The following is a 16,444-nucleotide window of genomic DNA, read 5'->3' as shown; positions in this document are numbered from 1 at the left end:
TGGGATCCTGCCTAGCAAGTGTAATCTCTTACACTAATGAGCATGACCTGGAAGCTCCTGGGTGGATCTGAGTAACAGATTTCCTCCTGGCCCAAAGGCCGGCTTTTTTTTGTCTTCTTCACAGCTTTCAGGTGAGTGCTGCATTTGCAGAGAGTAACCAGGCCCTCAAACCTATGGAGATACATTTTCCTGGTGGTGCATCCACTCATCTCCTGGGGAGATAAAAGAGATGACTTGTTCTGCTTCTTTTTTGTTTTTGTTTTGAGATGGAGTTTTGTTCTTGTTGCCCAGGCTGGAGTGCAATGATGCGATCTTGGCTCACCGCAACCTCCGCCTCCCGGATTCAAGCAATTGTCCTGCTTCAGCCTCCTGAGTAGCTGGGATTACAGGCATGCGTCACCACGCCCGGCTAATTTTTTGTATTTTTAGTAGAGATGGGGTTTCTCCATATTGGTCAGGGTAGTCTCGAACTCCTGAACTCAGGTGATCCACATGCCTTGGCCTCCCAAAGTGCTGGGATTACCGGTGTGAGCCACGGCACCCTGCCGGCTTGTTCTGCTTCTAAATGATCTGCCAATCCACACGAAGCCCGAAAAACCCTGCTCACAGCAGGGATGGGGTACAGAAGAGCAATGCTGGCTGTGGAACACCCCCCTGCAGGGAGCTAGACCAGGGCTAGTGGGGTGAGTCTTGGATCAGGCCGTACTGCATGCTCACAGTGTGGCCCAACTCCTCCAGCCCTACAGGCAGCAGGATGCCCAGCTCCACCAGGTACAGGGAGTCCTCCAGTTTTGAGACTGCCAGGCTGCTCTTGGGCTCCAGTCTGCAGTAGATCATGGCCAGGGGAAGAAGGTTGGAGGGCAGTCTGTGGGGACAAACTTCTCCCAGAAAAGCATCATGCTGAGGCCAAAGTCCAGTGTTTGGGGAAGGAAATCAGGATCTGCATACATCTACCCAATGGTCTCGCAGAGAATGATCCCAAAAGAGAAGACATCCACATTTCATCATAGCTCTTTCTATTTAGCATCTCAGGTGTCACCCAGTAGAGGTTTCCTACCACCGTGTAGCACTTCTTGAAGTTGTTATTGTGCAAGTTACATTTCTTGCTGGTGGCCATTCTGGAGGTGATGCCTTTGGCCAAGCTGACTTCCTGCTGCCAGGGGAATGGGTTCACACTTTGCAGAAAGTCCTTCAGCGTGCCCCCATCAATGTCCCCTCAGCAAGTTCAGCTTCTTGTCCTTGTACAGCACGCCAATGAACTTGAGCACATTGAGGTGGCCCAGGCTTCACGTCACTTTCACTTCAGTCAGAAAAGTCTTCTGGTTCTCCTCATCACATCGCATTAACTCCTTCATGACCACCACTTTGCCTGTGGCTTTGTGTGTCACTTTGATAGCCTGCCCGAAGAAGCCCTTCCCCAGGACCGCCTTGTGGATCAGGTCACAAGACCGGAAGATCTGCTTTGAATAAGTGCTGGAACAACAAAGGGATTCCCAGTGGCTGATGTCACAGCTGAGCAGTAGGGGCTCCTTTGGGGAGCTAGGGCTAGGGGACTTGGAGATGCTGTTACTGAGTCTCAGGGAGCATCTTCTCAGCATCCCCTCTGGATTATCCTTGGTGTCCAGGGTGCTGAGGCCGTGAGGGTGTCCAGCATTCTGCATGTGAGGAGAGAGCCAGGCATCCAGACGCAGCTGGGCTGGGCACCGGGAGACGGGGTCATGTTCAATCAACAGCAGAAGTGTCTGGCTCATCTGGCTAATTGCATCCTCCAACTCCTCTACTTGGAGTGTGTGGATGGGGGTTCCACTGATCTCCAGGATGTGGTCCCTGGGGTGGATGGCATTGTGGCTGTTGGGACTGATGTGCATCTGTTTGACCTCTTTTACTTGCATGGTGGTAATGTAGTTGGAGCAGGCATTCTCCACGGACACGGAGAAGCTCCGCCTGCCCTCTGTGGTGGCCAGCATGGACACAAGCATGACAGAGTAGGGCAGCTGGTCCTGAATGGACTCTGTGGAGAGTCTCTCAAATACGGGTGCCAGCACCACCTCATTGTGGTACTTTCCACAGTATAGGGTGACATGCAGCACCAGGGCATATGCATCCCCATCCTCAATGGTCACCTTATAGCTCATACAGGCAAAGCGTTCTGGATGGTACTTGAACTCCCTATTCGCAGCAGCGAATCTGCATGGGTCTGCAGCAACCTCAATTCTTGCCTCCTCAGAAGAAATAATTTCACTGAGGGGCATAAGACAGTGAGAGACCAAGGCAAGTTTCAGAGCAGGAAAGAAAGTTTATTAAAAAGCTTTAGAGCAGGAATGAAAGGAAGTAAAGCACACTTGGAAGAGGGCCAAGCAGGAGACTTCAGAGATCAAGTGTGCAGTTTGACCTTTGACTTCGGGTTTTATATGTTGGCATTCTTCTGGAGTCTGCATCTTACCTCCCCTGATTCTTCCCTTGGGGTGGGCTGTCTGCATGTGCAGTGGCCTGCTAGCACTTGGGAGGGGCTGCATGCGCAGTGTGTTCACTGAAGTTGTGCATATGCTCACTTGAGGTGCTTTCCCCTTACCAGTTGAGCATTCCTAAAGGAAGGTCATAGACCAGTTAAACTCCACCATTTTACCTCTTAGTGCACATGCTTGAGCCCACTCACCCTGCTCCTGAGATTTTATCAGGAAGCTGCTGATCACCAGTTTCAGGGTTTTTTTTTTTTTTTTTTTTTTTTTAATGTGTTGGGAGACTGCCTTTCCCTGGTATGAGCCGCAACCAATTATTATTTTAGAGAGATGGTTAACAACTGCCTGACCATCACCTAATGGTCGCCTGACATTCCTGGTGTGGAGGAGCCCTCTCCTGCCCTGCTCATGTCTGATTAACCACCTACTGTAACATCTCCAGTCACTATAATGGGCACTGTCATCAGCAGTGAGCACCCATGACAGAACTCCCCAAATGTCTCCCAGTAGTCCTGTGACAGTAGAGCTTCCCATCCTTCTCGTAGTACCACCTGGTGAGGGAATCCTGGCATTCTGAAAACCGGAAGCAACAGCTGTGCCAGGCTTCATTGACAGTCCTGTATCATCGTTGGCTTGGAGCAATGTGGTCCCCACAGCCCCGACACCTCCAAACATCTTCACCTTGGTTCTGGCATTACCACTAGTTGAGTGACCCTGGACAACTTCATTTTCTTCCCTAAGCCCCAGTTTCCTCATACGTAAAATGAGGAGATTGTACATTATCTCAAAAGTCTCTCCTGGCTCTAGCACCCACCAGTGCAGACATAGTCCCAGGAGCATAGAAATGGGGAGGAGGAAGCAGGGCCGCAGCAGCCCCACTAAGCTCCCACCTCTGCCTAGGCGAGGGAGGACCTCAGCCCCAGGCACGAATAGGCGGATTTTAAAATCTGTGATTAATCTAGGATTCCTTTGAGTAAGACTTCAAAAAATAAATTTAATATTAGAAAAGGCTTTTTATTGTTTTCCTAATAAATGTGAAAGGAAAACATTAGATCATTTTTCATGGTTTGAGTTTTAATCTGATATTTAATTATGTTTCTGCTTTGCTACAATCAATGAAAGTATGTTGCTTTTGTTTTTGAAATCTTGACATCAACCAAGGATAAATGAATAAAATTTCAAAAAATTAATTTGCTATCACAAAAGGCTTTAGTTATTTTACTTTTAAACGTAAAGTTACAGAATAGCCACCATTACATAATTTGAGCTTTAATAAACTTTAATAAGAAACATATCCTCATTTAAAATATTAGAACATAATTGCTCTATGCACATTGATTTTTTCTTTTCTATAATTGCTATGCATTTTGATTCAAAATTAGTTTTTATAGGATTTCTTCTGTAAATTATTATTTTGGAGCCTATAAGTAACAAATTCCTTTTCTCTGATCATTCCATAAGCCAAAATATTTCAAACCAGATGTACATGTAAGTTGAGTGAGTATCCTTTATCCACTGACATTTTAAAATTCTATTTAAGTATATCTTCATATTTTAAAAATCAGATGATTCAGGGGACTGATTCAATAAGTTGTCTTACTTCCACTAGTGGAATACCATGCAACTGCAAATCCAAGGACTGGGAAGATGTCCAGGTCATATTGTTGAGTGAAAAATCCAAGGCACTGAACAATATTTGCATATATAGAGAGAACACTACCTTTTGGAAAGAAAAGGTGGAAAATAAGAATAAATATTCATAGGAGTAAAACTTCTTGAGGAATAATGTTTCATGTATTTTGCCTTTTGAACCAAGTAAATCAAAGAATTATTCAAAAATAACAATAAAATGAAAAAAAATCTAAAAATCAAGTGAAACAAGATTTTAATCTGGTTAATAGAACATAAAATGATAATTAAAACATTAGCTAAAAGTATGATTCAAATTCAAATTCAGGGATTTTTATTATGCTCACAAAGTTGTGCAACCATCACACAAATTCCAGAACTTTTTCATCACCTCCAAAAGAAGCCCTGTGCTCATTAGCAATCACTCTCCATTCCCCTTTCCCCCAATCCACTATTTAACTTTTTGAAAAACAAGTTATAAAACCCTCAAGCACAACATAAATTCCAAGCAAAACTTAAAACTGGTTTCTAAACAGCACTCATTATAATAGCACCTGTGACCAATATCCACAATATGATTTCTAGCAGGTTGATGTCTACTATTTAGTTCAGTGTCTACTCATTATTATTACTATTCTGAGGACAATTTGGGCCCCACAGAAGCACAATGCTGACATTCCCACTGTGTCGCCAACCTTCCCACACCAAATTCAGTTGTCACCACTAGGTTTTCACCTTCTTTGTTTTTTGTTTTGTTTTGGTTTTGGGTTTTTTTTTTAGACAGAGTCTCACTCTGTCACTGAGGCTGGAGTACAGTGGCACTGTGTTGGCTCACTGCAACCTCCATCTCCTGGGTTCAAGCAATTCTCCTATCTCAGTCTCCGAAGTAGCTGGGATTACAGGCATCCACCACCACGCCTGGATAGTTTTTATATTTTTAATAGAGATGGGGTTTCACCATGTTGGCCAGGCTGGTCTTGAACTCCTGACCTCAGGTGATCCACCCACCTCGGCCTCCCAAAGTCATCTTCTTTTCTACTGAAGGGAAACTTGGCAATTCGCACATTTATTATAATAAACACCTAACAACTCTGCTGTCTATTCATTTTTTGGTTTTTACATTTTGATTAGAATATCAAAGTGAATTTCCAAAAAAACATTGGGAGAGAAGGGAAAGAAAAGAAAAAGAAGGCTTCCTCTTCCTGACATGTCAATATTTTAATGTGTCATGAATAATCCTTATCTACTACAGAAAATTCAAATGCTACAAATAAAACCGAAATTAAAACAATTTCTCTGTAGAATAAGGGTGTGAGAATAGCATAAAAGGTTAGCATAATTAATGAAATAATTCAGCAAGTATTTGAGTGCCTATAATGCACAAAGCATGGTGGAAAGTGATGGGAAGAGGGCCATTGGAGGAAAGAGAGAAGGTAAAACTGTCTTCACCCACTATTCTTATATTTATCATTTTGTCAAGGATCTTTCATTCAGTCGTTATTCCCCATTTCTCCCAGTTTCCATTTTCAACATTGTATTGTTTTGCTGGTCCACTTGAATCTCCTTTTCTCTGCCTCCACAGCCATCACTTTGGCTCATGGCTTTACCTTCTCCCACCTGGATAAAAAGATGTCTCCTCCCTTGGGTCTCTCAAATTCTCCTCTGCTCCAATCTGTCCTTCTCATTGATACAGAGGCATTTTTCTAAAGCACAGAGCTGTTCATGTCAATTCCCTCATTAAAATCATCCAATAACTTCCCTTTGGCTGCAGAATAAATTCTGCTCCTAGCATAACATATAAGGTCTCCAGATCTAGCCATAGGCCACATTTCTAGCATAAACAATCACATATACCTCCTCCTTCCAGGGCTGTCAATTCAACTAATTCCCCACAGAGCATTCCCCCAGACAGGTCAGACGTTTCCTCACATTCAACCATGAACCACAAGAACGTGAACTCTTGTTCATGCTGTTCCCTACATCAACAGTCCCTCTCTACCTCCACTGACCTAGAACACTTCCCCAAAATTCAATTCAATTGGTATCTTTGATGCCTTTTTTAGTTATAATGCGCTACCACTGCAGATATGATGAGTTGTTCATTCATTTATGCTTATTATCATCATGCAGTTATTGAGTGCTATGGTTTGAATGTGTCCTCTCAAATATTCAGGTGTTGTCAATGTGATAGAATCAAGAGGTAGGGTCTTTAAGAGATGATTAGGCTATGAGGGCTCCTCCCTCATTAATGGGATTAAGGCGCTTATGAAAGAGGCTTCCTGCAGGGTTTGACCAGCATGCCCTGTTACCTTCTGCCACGTGAGGATATAACAATAAGGCCATCACCAGATTAGATGCTAGCACCTTGATTTTAGATTTCTCAGCCCCCAGAAGAGTGAGGAAATAAATTTCTGTTGTTTTAAAATTATCAAGTTTCAGGTGTTTTGCTGTAGCAGCATAAAATGGACTAAGACATTGAATTATAGCTCAATCTTTTCCATGCATGTTATGAGGTTTTTGAGGGCAGGAACCCTATCTACAAGAAGTTGGGTTAGGGAAAGAAAACTGTTAAGGGCAGTGTAGGTGTGACTGCAGGGGCCAACTTTTGAGCTTTCCCAGAAGACTCTGGAGCAGTGAACAGCTGTTCAAATGAATTTTCTGGGGCACTCCCCAGTTCTTGCATCATGTCTTTCTATCAAACCCTTCCCTTCTATACCCTCCTCTCTTAGTTTACTCAATTCCGTGTGGAGATTTATCTTTGTCCATCTTTCTTTCTATATGAGCCAGCCAGACATTAGGCTCCATATTACCCTCCAGTCACTCCAGCAAACCTTATAGCTACCAGAAAGTTTTCAGTAACTATCACAGCTTTTAAGAGGAGTCAGTGTTGGAAGTCACTTCAAGGTCATCTGGTCAGTTGGCTCATTTTTATATATTTTATATATGGGGAAAGCAAAACACAGAGCATGGGCTCTACTTGGAGGCTCCATCAATATTTACAACACAGTGCCATTGGTCCTGTTTTAAAAAGACTCAAGATTCAAATGAGCTTTCTTAAGTACCTCCTTACAAAGTCCTGTTGTTCAGGAGTAGAGTTGGGCTATCCTCTGAGCCTAGCAAGTTTTTATTTTGTGTCTGGTTGCTTTCAATAATAGGAAGAGTAGTTGAGCATCAGTGATGTAAGATACAATAATTATGGCTGCCAACTCTTTATGAACCTAAAAGAGTGCTTGGTAAGTTTGAAAGGGAGCTAGAAAAACTCACCAAAACCCTGAATGACCAAGGAAGGCTGTCCAAAGACTTTCAGTGGTGAAATGGAATGCAAGTTTCAATATGTGCTATTATTTTCAGTCAGCCTGAAGATGTCAGGTATAAAATAGCAGACTACAAGTAACAATACCGGGGGCTGTGTCTGTTGTCTCATTGATTTTTCTGGTGGTTTTGTTGTGTAATAAATCAAGTCAAACAATTGAAAGTTATGTTTTTTATGCATCTTCATATTTCAGATCAGGATAAACAACTATACTGTGATAAACTTTTGTGCAAGGTTTAAATTTTCAATCAGGGTCCAGTCAGGAAAATGAAAATCATATCAAGTATGTGAATAGAAAGAATTTAATCTAAGAAATTGGTTGAATGGGTATGGGAGTACTGAAGGGACATAAAGGGCCACTGAGATAAGGTAGAAATAGTAACCTCAAGAAGCAGCTACCACTCTTGGGCTGAGGGAACAAAGGGAAGAGTTTGGGCTTATCAGAGCCTAGGAGATCAGAGGAGAGGCCACATAGGAATAGGCTCCAGACTTCTGAAGAGGGGACACTGCTTGGCTGACACTAGTGTCTTTAAGGAGGTACAATGAAACTGGTTCTAGAGATATGAAAAACAAATCCTGGAAACGAACAAACTGCCACTGCCAGGCATAGAACCATCGCTGGGATGACACTGACAGGAACAAGCAGACAGTAAAGAGCAGGCCCCTTCTGCCTCCTCCAGCCTCAAAGTCTCTGTGCATCCCTGGTTTTGGTTGAACCAACCAGGGAGCCAACTGGCAAAAGACTCTCAGCTCCAACATCCGAGAGGAGTGTGGAAGACTGGGATTAAGCTGAGATACAATAGCTTTTTGGCATACTTCCTAATTTAATAATAATCTATTTAAGACTTTGCTTCAGTATAAGAAAAATCCCCACATAGGAACAAATGTATGTGAATTTAAATAATAAAAACCTATCCACTTTTACAATGAGAAGTTACATAGTTTATTTCTGACTATCCTAGATTCATGATTTCAGGGCTTCTATCAACTAATTCTCAGTAACAGATGCCTTAAAAATTCTAAATTCGGGCTGGTGCAGTAGCTCACACCTGTAATCCCAGCACTTTGAAAGGCCTCGGTGGGTGGATTGCTTGAGGTCAGCAGATTGAAACCAGCCTGGCTAACATGGCGAAACCCTGTCTCTACTGAAAATGCAAAAATCAGCCAGGCATGGTGGCAGGCACCTGTAATCCCAGTTACTTGGGAGGCTGAGGCAGGAGAATTGCTTGAACCCAGGAGGTGGAGGCTACAGTGAGCCGAGATCGCGCCACTGCACTCCAACCTGGGCAAGAGAGGGAGACTCTGTCTCAAAAAAAAAAAAAAAACAAAAAAAAAACAATTCTAAATCCACTTTGGGATTACAATCAACATCGATGAGATCTGTATTTACTGAATGCATACTTTAAAGTTGCATTCTTGTTCCAAGAGATGCCAGTAGTACTCCCATCCCCTAGTTGTGACAACTGAAAAATATCTCCAGACATTGCCAAATGTAACCTGGGGGTTAAAAGTAACCCTGGCTGAGAAACACTGGCTACCAGCACTTGAGCACAAATGTTGATTCAATGTTTTTTTAATAATGATAAAGAATAATGAGAAATGGGTCTTTTATTCTTAGCATCCCTAATTGGAATGGCCTCTCTGCAAACTCGATGTAAAATTTCTAACTAGTTTTCACAATTCTGTTGGCTTCATTTTGGAAAAGAAGATTTCTCATCTTTGGGGAGATCATTCCTATATTTGGACTGGAGTCTTTTAATTTGTGCTTGCAACTGAACAGAAAGGATTCCTGAATCTGAGTGTGTCTTGCTGCATTCCCAACATCAAAGCTCAGACTACCGAGTTTTTGTTTTGTTTTGTTTTTTGTTTCATACTATTTATCTTAGGCTTTTGTGGTCAAAAGCCAGAGTTCTAAGATGTCTGAATTGTAAAAGCCCTCAAATTGGAATTTAGAAAACGGTAGGGGAAAGAAAATTTTTCTTAACAGTCAGTTCTTACACTCATTAGTAAAGGAACTATTAAACACAAGTACTAAATAGGTAAGACATTTTTCCCACCTTTTTCCTCCATTTAGCATATGAATATTTGAAATAGTTGATCTAATGTTTGAATGTTTCTTTCCCCCTTTTTTTCATATACTTTCCAGAGAAAACCCAACAAAAATAAATAAAGCATAATGAAAATGAATGCTTTCAAAGCACATTTGGTTAGGTGAACTAATTAGTCATGTTTCGCTTATATTTGCTTAAGAAAGTCATTTATTCCACCAGAGCTATTCCATACAATTCATGAATACAGCCAATATAAACAGTCATAAATAGTTCGATCAAGAGCATATCTTTTATCACTGATGTTGTCAAAACAGTTTCTGTCCAAGGAGATTTGGTCTCTCTCCCCTAATTCCTTTATCTACCTCCCTTGTAGTGCATAATACATGCTCAATTTGGAAAATTTACACAATAATTGAAATAGTAAAGAAGAAACAAATCTAATTACCTAGAGACAACATTTCAGTGTATTTCATTACAGTATATTTTCTCTCCGATATTTTTATCAATGTATTCATTCATCAAAAAAGCATAGCTGTGAATTGGGAACATACTTTTAAGTTTTGTAGCTGAATTTTTTACTTTTATTTTTTTGAGATGGAGTCTCACTGTCACCCAGGCTGGAGTGCAGTGGTGCAATCTCTGATCACTGCAACCTCTGCCTCCTGGGTTCAAGAAATTCTCCCACCTCAGCCTCCCAAGTAGCTAGGATTACAGGCACACACTACCATGCCCGGCTAATTTTTGTGTATTTAGTAGAGACAGGGTTTTACCATGCTGACCAAGCTGGTCTCGAACTCGTGGCCTCAAATGATCCACTTGCCTCAGCCTCCCAAAGTGCTGGGATTACAGGCATGAGCCTCTGTGCCCAGCTCAATATTTTTTACTGAACATTATGTTGTGCATGTTTTCTCACAGGGCTAAATGTTCTTCAGAAAGATATACTATTCTTAACTCATTTATGTTTGAGTAATATTTTGCTTGACTAAGTGTTTTTACGATAATTTTTCCTCTAAAAGTATTAGCATTCACAAAGTTGGGCTTCTTTGATGGTTTAATTCAGTGTTTCCGTGATTTTTCAATTAAATCTACATTTACTCTAAAAAATATCTCTAATTTTCTGTTTCCTAGATTCTTATCTTTATTTTCTGCATTACAAGAAAAGCTGAGGGCCAGGCATGGTGGCTCACGCCTGTAATCCCAGCACTTTGGGAGGCTGCAGGGGGCAGATCACCTGAGGTCAGGAGTTTGAGACCAGTCTAGCCAACATGGCGAAACCTCGTCTCTACTAAAAATACAAAAATTAGCTGGGCATGGTGGCATGTGCCTGTAAACCCAGTTATTCAGGAGGTTGAGGCAGGAAAATTGCTTGAACGCAGGAGGTAGAGGTTGCAGTGAGCTGAGATCTCACCACTGCACTCCAGCCTGGGTGACAGAGTGAGACTCCATAAAAAAAAAAAAAAAAAAAAAAGCAGCAAAGCTGAGATTTATCAATTTGTAAAGCACTCCTTGCTGTGTAAAGCAGTTATCACAGTGCTTGGGCACACAGATTTCAATGAAAGCTAGTCAATATCATTCTTAGGATTTTCACAATTATTCTGCTTGCAACTTCAGCTTTGAGAATAAAGCAAACTTCATCAAAGGAGTATGTAGACATAGCTAATTTTAACGTGTTACTCCCGGTCAGGGTTTCTCAACCTTTGCATGACTGAAATTTGGAACTGGACAATTCTTTATTGGGAAACTGACCTGTACATGGTAGGATGTTGATCAATGTCACTGATCTCTACTCATTAGCGTCCAGTAGCAACCCCCGATCCCAAAACAGTTGTCACAACGAAACTTATCTCCGGACATTGCCAACTGATCCCCAGGGGGGCAGAATTGCTCCACGTGGAGAACCTCTGCAATAGGTAAATCTGTCAGAACCCACAGAATGTTCCTTTATAAAGACCACCTGCCATCTCTGAGCCTTCAGCATGAGTGTTTTATTATTAAATCTCCATATGGCATGACGTTGCCTTTTCTCCTGAGAAGTCTTTTAAGTTTCTTCCTGTTATTCTTGAGATACTAAAATGTGAATGGTGCCAGAACAAGTCACCAGAGATATCGGAGCCAAAAGGATTTAACAAACAGACACACAAACAAGTATTTGCCTAAAAGTCTGTGCATTTGGAAATTAAAATATCCTTCTATTCTTATCGCCAAACTGGGTAGGACTGCATGATATTGGAATGACAAATGAAAAAGTGACATGAGAAGAACACATTGCCTCCTCTATCACCCTTAGCGTCTCCTTATTTGTGTAGTATAAAGACCATGGGTTATGGAATTACTAATAGCAATAGAAAATTAAGCAAAAAATTAGTTTTTAAAAAGGAAGTTACTAATATAACTGATATATCTGTAATATGTAAGCACTTTTTACTTCGTAGGAAATTAGTATTTATCTATCCATATAACTTGTCCAAAGTTGTGATGATATAATGTTTTTTTGCTTTCCTTCATGATTAGTTTAAAATCATATTGGAATTTAAAGGAGAATTTAGCAGAATATCAACTTATGTGAGAAAATGATGAAAGGAAAAACAACTGGGTCTTTTGAATGCAACAGTTAGGTTGCTGCGGGTGGCTATAACAAGTAAACTGCTTAAGTTCAATGTCTAAATTAAACAGGACAGAAGCTTAGTTCTCACTTCCATAAAAAATCAATTTGAATATTTTCAGTCACTGGGCAGGCAGTTGTCCTCCATGGAGTTCTGCTATCCCCTAATGCCTCAAGTCCTCTGCCTCAGGAAAAGAGAATAGAAAAGGTACCAGTGTCTTTGAAGACTTAAACTGAACTGACAAACCTCAACTCTATCCACACATCAGTGGTGAGAACTAGTCATGTGGTTACAACTAGAAGCAAAGGCAGCTGGAAAAGGCAATGCTGGGTGGGGCAGCTGCCTCACCGTGACCACAGCACATGATGGAAGGGGCAGACAATTATCAGTGGACAGATGGCATCCTGCATCCTGCCATCATGAATGAAGCTTTATAACTCAAAATAATTTGAAAGAAAGAAACTTAGCTATTGTTATGGATTGGATTTTGTCCCCCAACAAAATATATTGAATTGCTAAGCTGCAGTACCTCAGAATGTGACCTTATTTGGAAACAGGATGGTTGCAGATGTCACTAGTTAAAATGAAGTCTACTGGAGTAGGGAGGGCTTTTAATCCAATATGACTGTTGTCCCTATAAAAAAGGGAGAGACACAGTGAGAAGATAGCCATGTGATGACAGAGGCAGAGATTGGAGTGATGCCCTACAAGCCAAGGAATGCCAAGAACTGCCAGCAACACCAGAGGCTGAAAGAGCCAAGGAAGGGGTCTCCCCTAGGGGCTTCGGAAGGAGCCTGGCCTTGCCAACACCTTCATCTCAAACTTCTGGCCTCTAAAATGGTGAGACAATAAATATCTGTTGCTTTACAGCCACCCAGTCTGTAGTGTCTTGTTACAGCTGCCCTTAGAAACCAATACAGCAATCCAGTACCAACATGGAGGACAAAACCGTCACACCAACGCTTCCCAGGCCCTGTGTCCTGCCTACCTTTGACTCCTACGTATCTCTACTTTATATTTGCCAAAGGAAGCCTGGCTGATGGTGGGGCAATGGGGAGCAGGGCTGGTTGGATAAATACAGCCCTTTAGTCATGACTCCATCAGCCTCATTCAAACTCCCTCAGAGAGACAGTTACCTCTCAGTGTATATCTTTCTCCACCCTCTGTTCCTTGAACTTCTCAAAAATGGCCCTCTGGATTTAGCCTCTTCGGGTTCTAAGAAGGCCCCTAGGCCCCCAGGCTGCTTTCAGGACACTTCCCTCTTGTCTTCCGTGGCTCTTCTGACATCTCCCTCATGGATACCTCTGCTTCCTTCCTTGTGTTCCATGATTCTCCATCTTCTGACTGGCCAACGCACACTGTATTCTTCTGCCCAGATTCTACTGGGAGCTAGTCTCATCAGCTTTGTGAGTTTCCACGACCGCATTAGGCAAAGTCTTTACACCAGGCCACCTCAGGGGTCTCCCCAAGCTGTGGAAACTCCACTCTTTGTTCTTGGTCCACCCTACCCCCACCCAGGTGGCTACCCCATGCTAAGAACAGGCTGTCATAGATTCTCCTTCAAGGCACTGTGGATGGGGTGTGGCCCGCTAGGAGGGAACTTTGCACTTTCCAGGTTAGTGTGTCTGACAAGTCCAGCACAAACCCAACATATGTTCTACTAGTCTTTCCTCTATCTTAATTGCTTATTCTTGATATATGTCATTTTATCTTTTGAGGTGGCATGGTTGCTCAACATAAGTATAGACACAAAGGCCGGGTGTGGTGGCTCACACCTGTAATCCCAGGGAGGATTTTGGGAGGCCGAGGTGGGTGGATCACCTGAGGTCAGGAGTTCCAGACCAGACTGGTTAACGTGGCAAAACCTCATCTCTACCAAAAGTACAAAAATTAGCCGGGCATGGTGGCACATGCCTGTAGTCCCAGCTACTTGGAAGGCTGAGGCAGGAGAATTGCTTGAAACTGGGAGATGCAGTAAGCTAACATCATGCCACTGCACTCCAGCCCGGGCCATAGAGCGATACTCTGTTTCAAACAAACAAACACAAAAGACACAAAAGCAGAGCCTGGAGCATCCATGGGCTAGTTCAGAGGCTATGCCATGGGAATAATAATGGTTCGTACTAATAGCTAACTCTTGCAGATAACTTTTTAAGAGGCAGACAGGCAATCTTCTAGATGCTTCACATAAGTTAACTCATTTAATACAACAACCCTCTGGGGTGGACACCATTAATATGTCCCATTTTATGGATAAAGAAACTGAGGCACAGAGAGTCCAAGGAACTTGCCACATGTGTGTATTAATAAATGAATAAGACTGTATAGGTTTAAAAAAAATGAAATTCCTTGAAGAGCAAAGACATTTGAATTGAATTTGGTGAGACAGAGAGACACTGAGATTTTTGAGTCCAGAATGATTCAGCAGGAGCGAGATGGATTAGGGGCCCCTGAAACTAGGGGTAGTGGCTGACTCAGAAAGCTCCTGCAGAGATCCACATTCAGGGGGAAGCTCTGAACTGGAGTGGTGGCAAAGACAGTTGAAACAAGAAGCAGGTACTTTGGGCGGCCAAGGCGGGCGGATCACGAGGTCAGGAGATCGAGACAATCCTGGCTAACACGGTGAAACCCCGTCTCTACTAAAAATAAAAAAAATTATCGGGCGTGGTGGCAGGCACCTGTTGTCCCAGCTACTCGGGAGGCTGAGGCGGGAGAATGGCGGGAACCCGGGAGGCGGAACTTGCAGTGAGCGGAGATCGCACCACTGCACTCCAGCCTGGGCAACAGAGCAAGACTCCGTCTCAATAATAATAATAATAATAATTATAATAATAATAATAAATAAAAAGAAGCAGGTAGACAAAATTGCAACATCTTGTAGGACTTCCTGAGTAATGACAAGAGCTGTAACCATCAGGGTTCAATGAGAGAAAGAAAACTGCTAGGAGAGTGTGATGCATTGAATTGTTACCCCCAAAATTCATATGTTGAAGCCCCAACCCCCAATGTGGTGGTATTGGGTGGGGGGTCTTTGGGAGGCGAGTAGGTTTAGATGAGGTCATGAGGGTGTGCTCCTCAAGATAGGATGACTGCCCTTATAAGAAGGGGCACCAGAGAACTTGCACTCTCTGCTCTCTACCACGTGTGGACACAGTGAGAAGGTGGCTGTCTGAAAGCCAGTAAGAGGGCCCTCACCAGAATCCGACCCTGCTGGCACCCTGATCTTGGATTTCCAGCCTCCAGAACTGTGAGAAATAAATTTCTGTTGTTTAAGCTACCCAATTTGAGGTATCTTGCTATGGCAGCAGAAGTAGACTAAGAGAGAGGAATGGATAACGGATGCATTTATAGTGGATAAGGCTTATGCAATTGTGGGAGTTGGTGAAGCAATCTACAAAGATGAGCAATCTGAAAGGAAAGCTTGACACTGTTCATGAGACTGGTGCCCATTGCAACAGAGCCAGCTGTCTGCACACTTGGCCCAGGCCTTGGGGAAGCCGAGGGGGACATCAGAAGGAACTGGTGGAGCTGTGGTGCAGGTGCTGGCCTCATGTCAGCAGATATCATGTCAGCAGATCAGTGACAATGTGCGGAAGCCCTGCTCAAAACTTCAGAGTGTACAAGATGTGACTTCTGCTTCAATTCCAATTTCTAAGTTGCACACAAAATGTCCTGGGTGGCCAATATTGCCTAGAATCAAATGGCAAAGGGGATGCTGTGAAACCTAGGCTTAGCCGAGCTATCGGCTGTTTTGTGTACAGCACAAAACCAGCAAGATAGTGGATGAGAAAAATCAGACAAGTAAAGATGACTCCAAGTTTTTGTGCATGCTTGACTAGAAAAATGGTGATGAATCTAGGAGATGTTGGAAGAAGATGGTGAGCTTAATTTTGCTGTAGTCTTTGGCATGTATGTAGAAACATCTAGCAGGCAATTGAAGACTTAAAGAGAGGACAAGACTGGAAATAAAGACATAGGAGATTTTAACCAAGTGAGGTTATGTACACTTCTCCATTCTCTATGCTCCTGAAGGAAATGATGCAGAAAGTGCATGGAGCCATTAAAAATTGGATTTTGTTCCTTTTAAGAGAAAACTTCACTCTTCATTTGATTCTTTCATTTAATGACCACTTATTGAGCACGTGTATAAGTTCATCATAGTAGTTATAAGACAGAAAATCTAGGGTCCTGCAAACAAAAATCACCGAAAAATGCCTCAGACCAGGCAGTTATAGGGTTTGTCTGTGTTGTGGAAGCTGCTTTGAATATTACACTTGGAAAAGAAAGGAGAAGGCATTTAAAAGAATCAGTATGTGTGAGATATAGAAGTTTTGTACTTATCCAAGAGGTTAGTTTTCAGAATGGATATATTGCTTTATTATTTACTTA

General features: G+C 42.5%; 1 pseudogene; it reads right to left on the bottom strand.

The window, feature by feature from the left end:
- Positions 1–675: 675 nt before the first annotated feature.
- LOC105518074 lies at positions 676–3,285 on the bottom strand (annotated as a pseudogene).
- Positions 3,286–16,444: the final 13,159 nt, after the last annotated feature.

This window comes from Colobus angolensis, unplaced genomic scaffold (assembly GCF_000951035.1).
Source record: "Colobus angolensis palliatus isolate OR3802 unplaced genomic scaffold, Cang.pa_1.0 Scaffold310, whole genome shotgun sequence".
Classification (NCBI taxonomy): domain Eukaryota; kingdom Metazoa; phylum Chordata; class Mammalia; order Primates; family Cercopithecidae; genus Colobus; species Colobus angolensis.
Note: the sequence above shows the minus strand (reverse complement) of the source record. Positions and strands in the feature narration are given on the sequence as shown.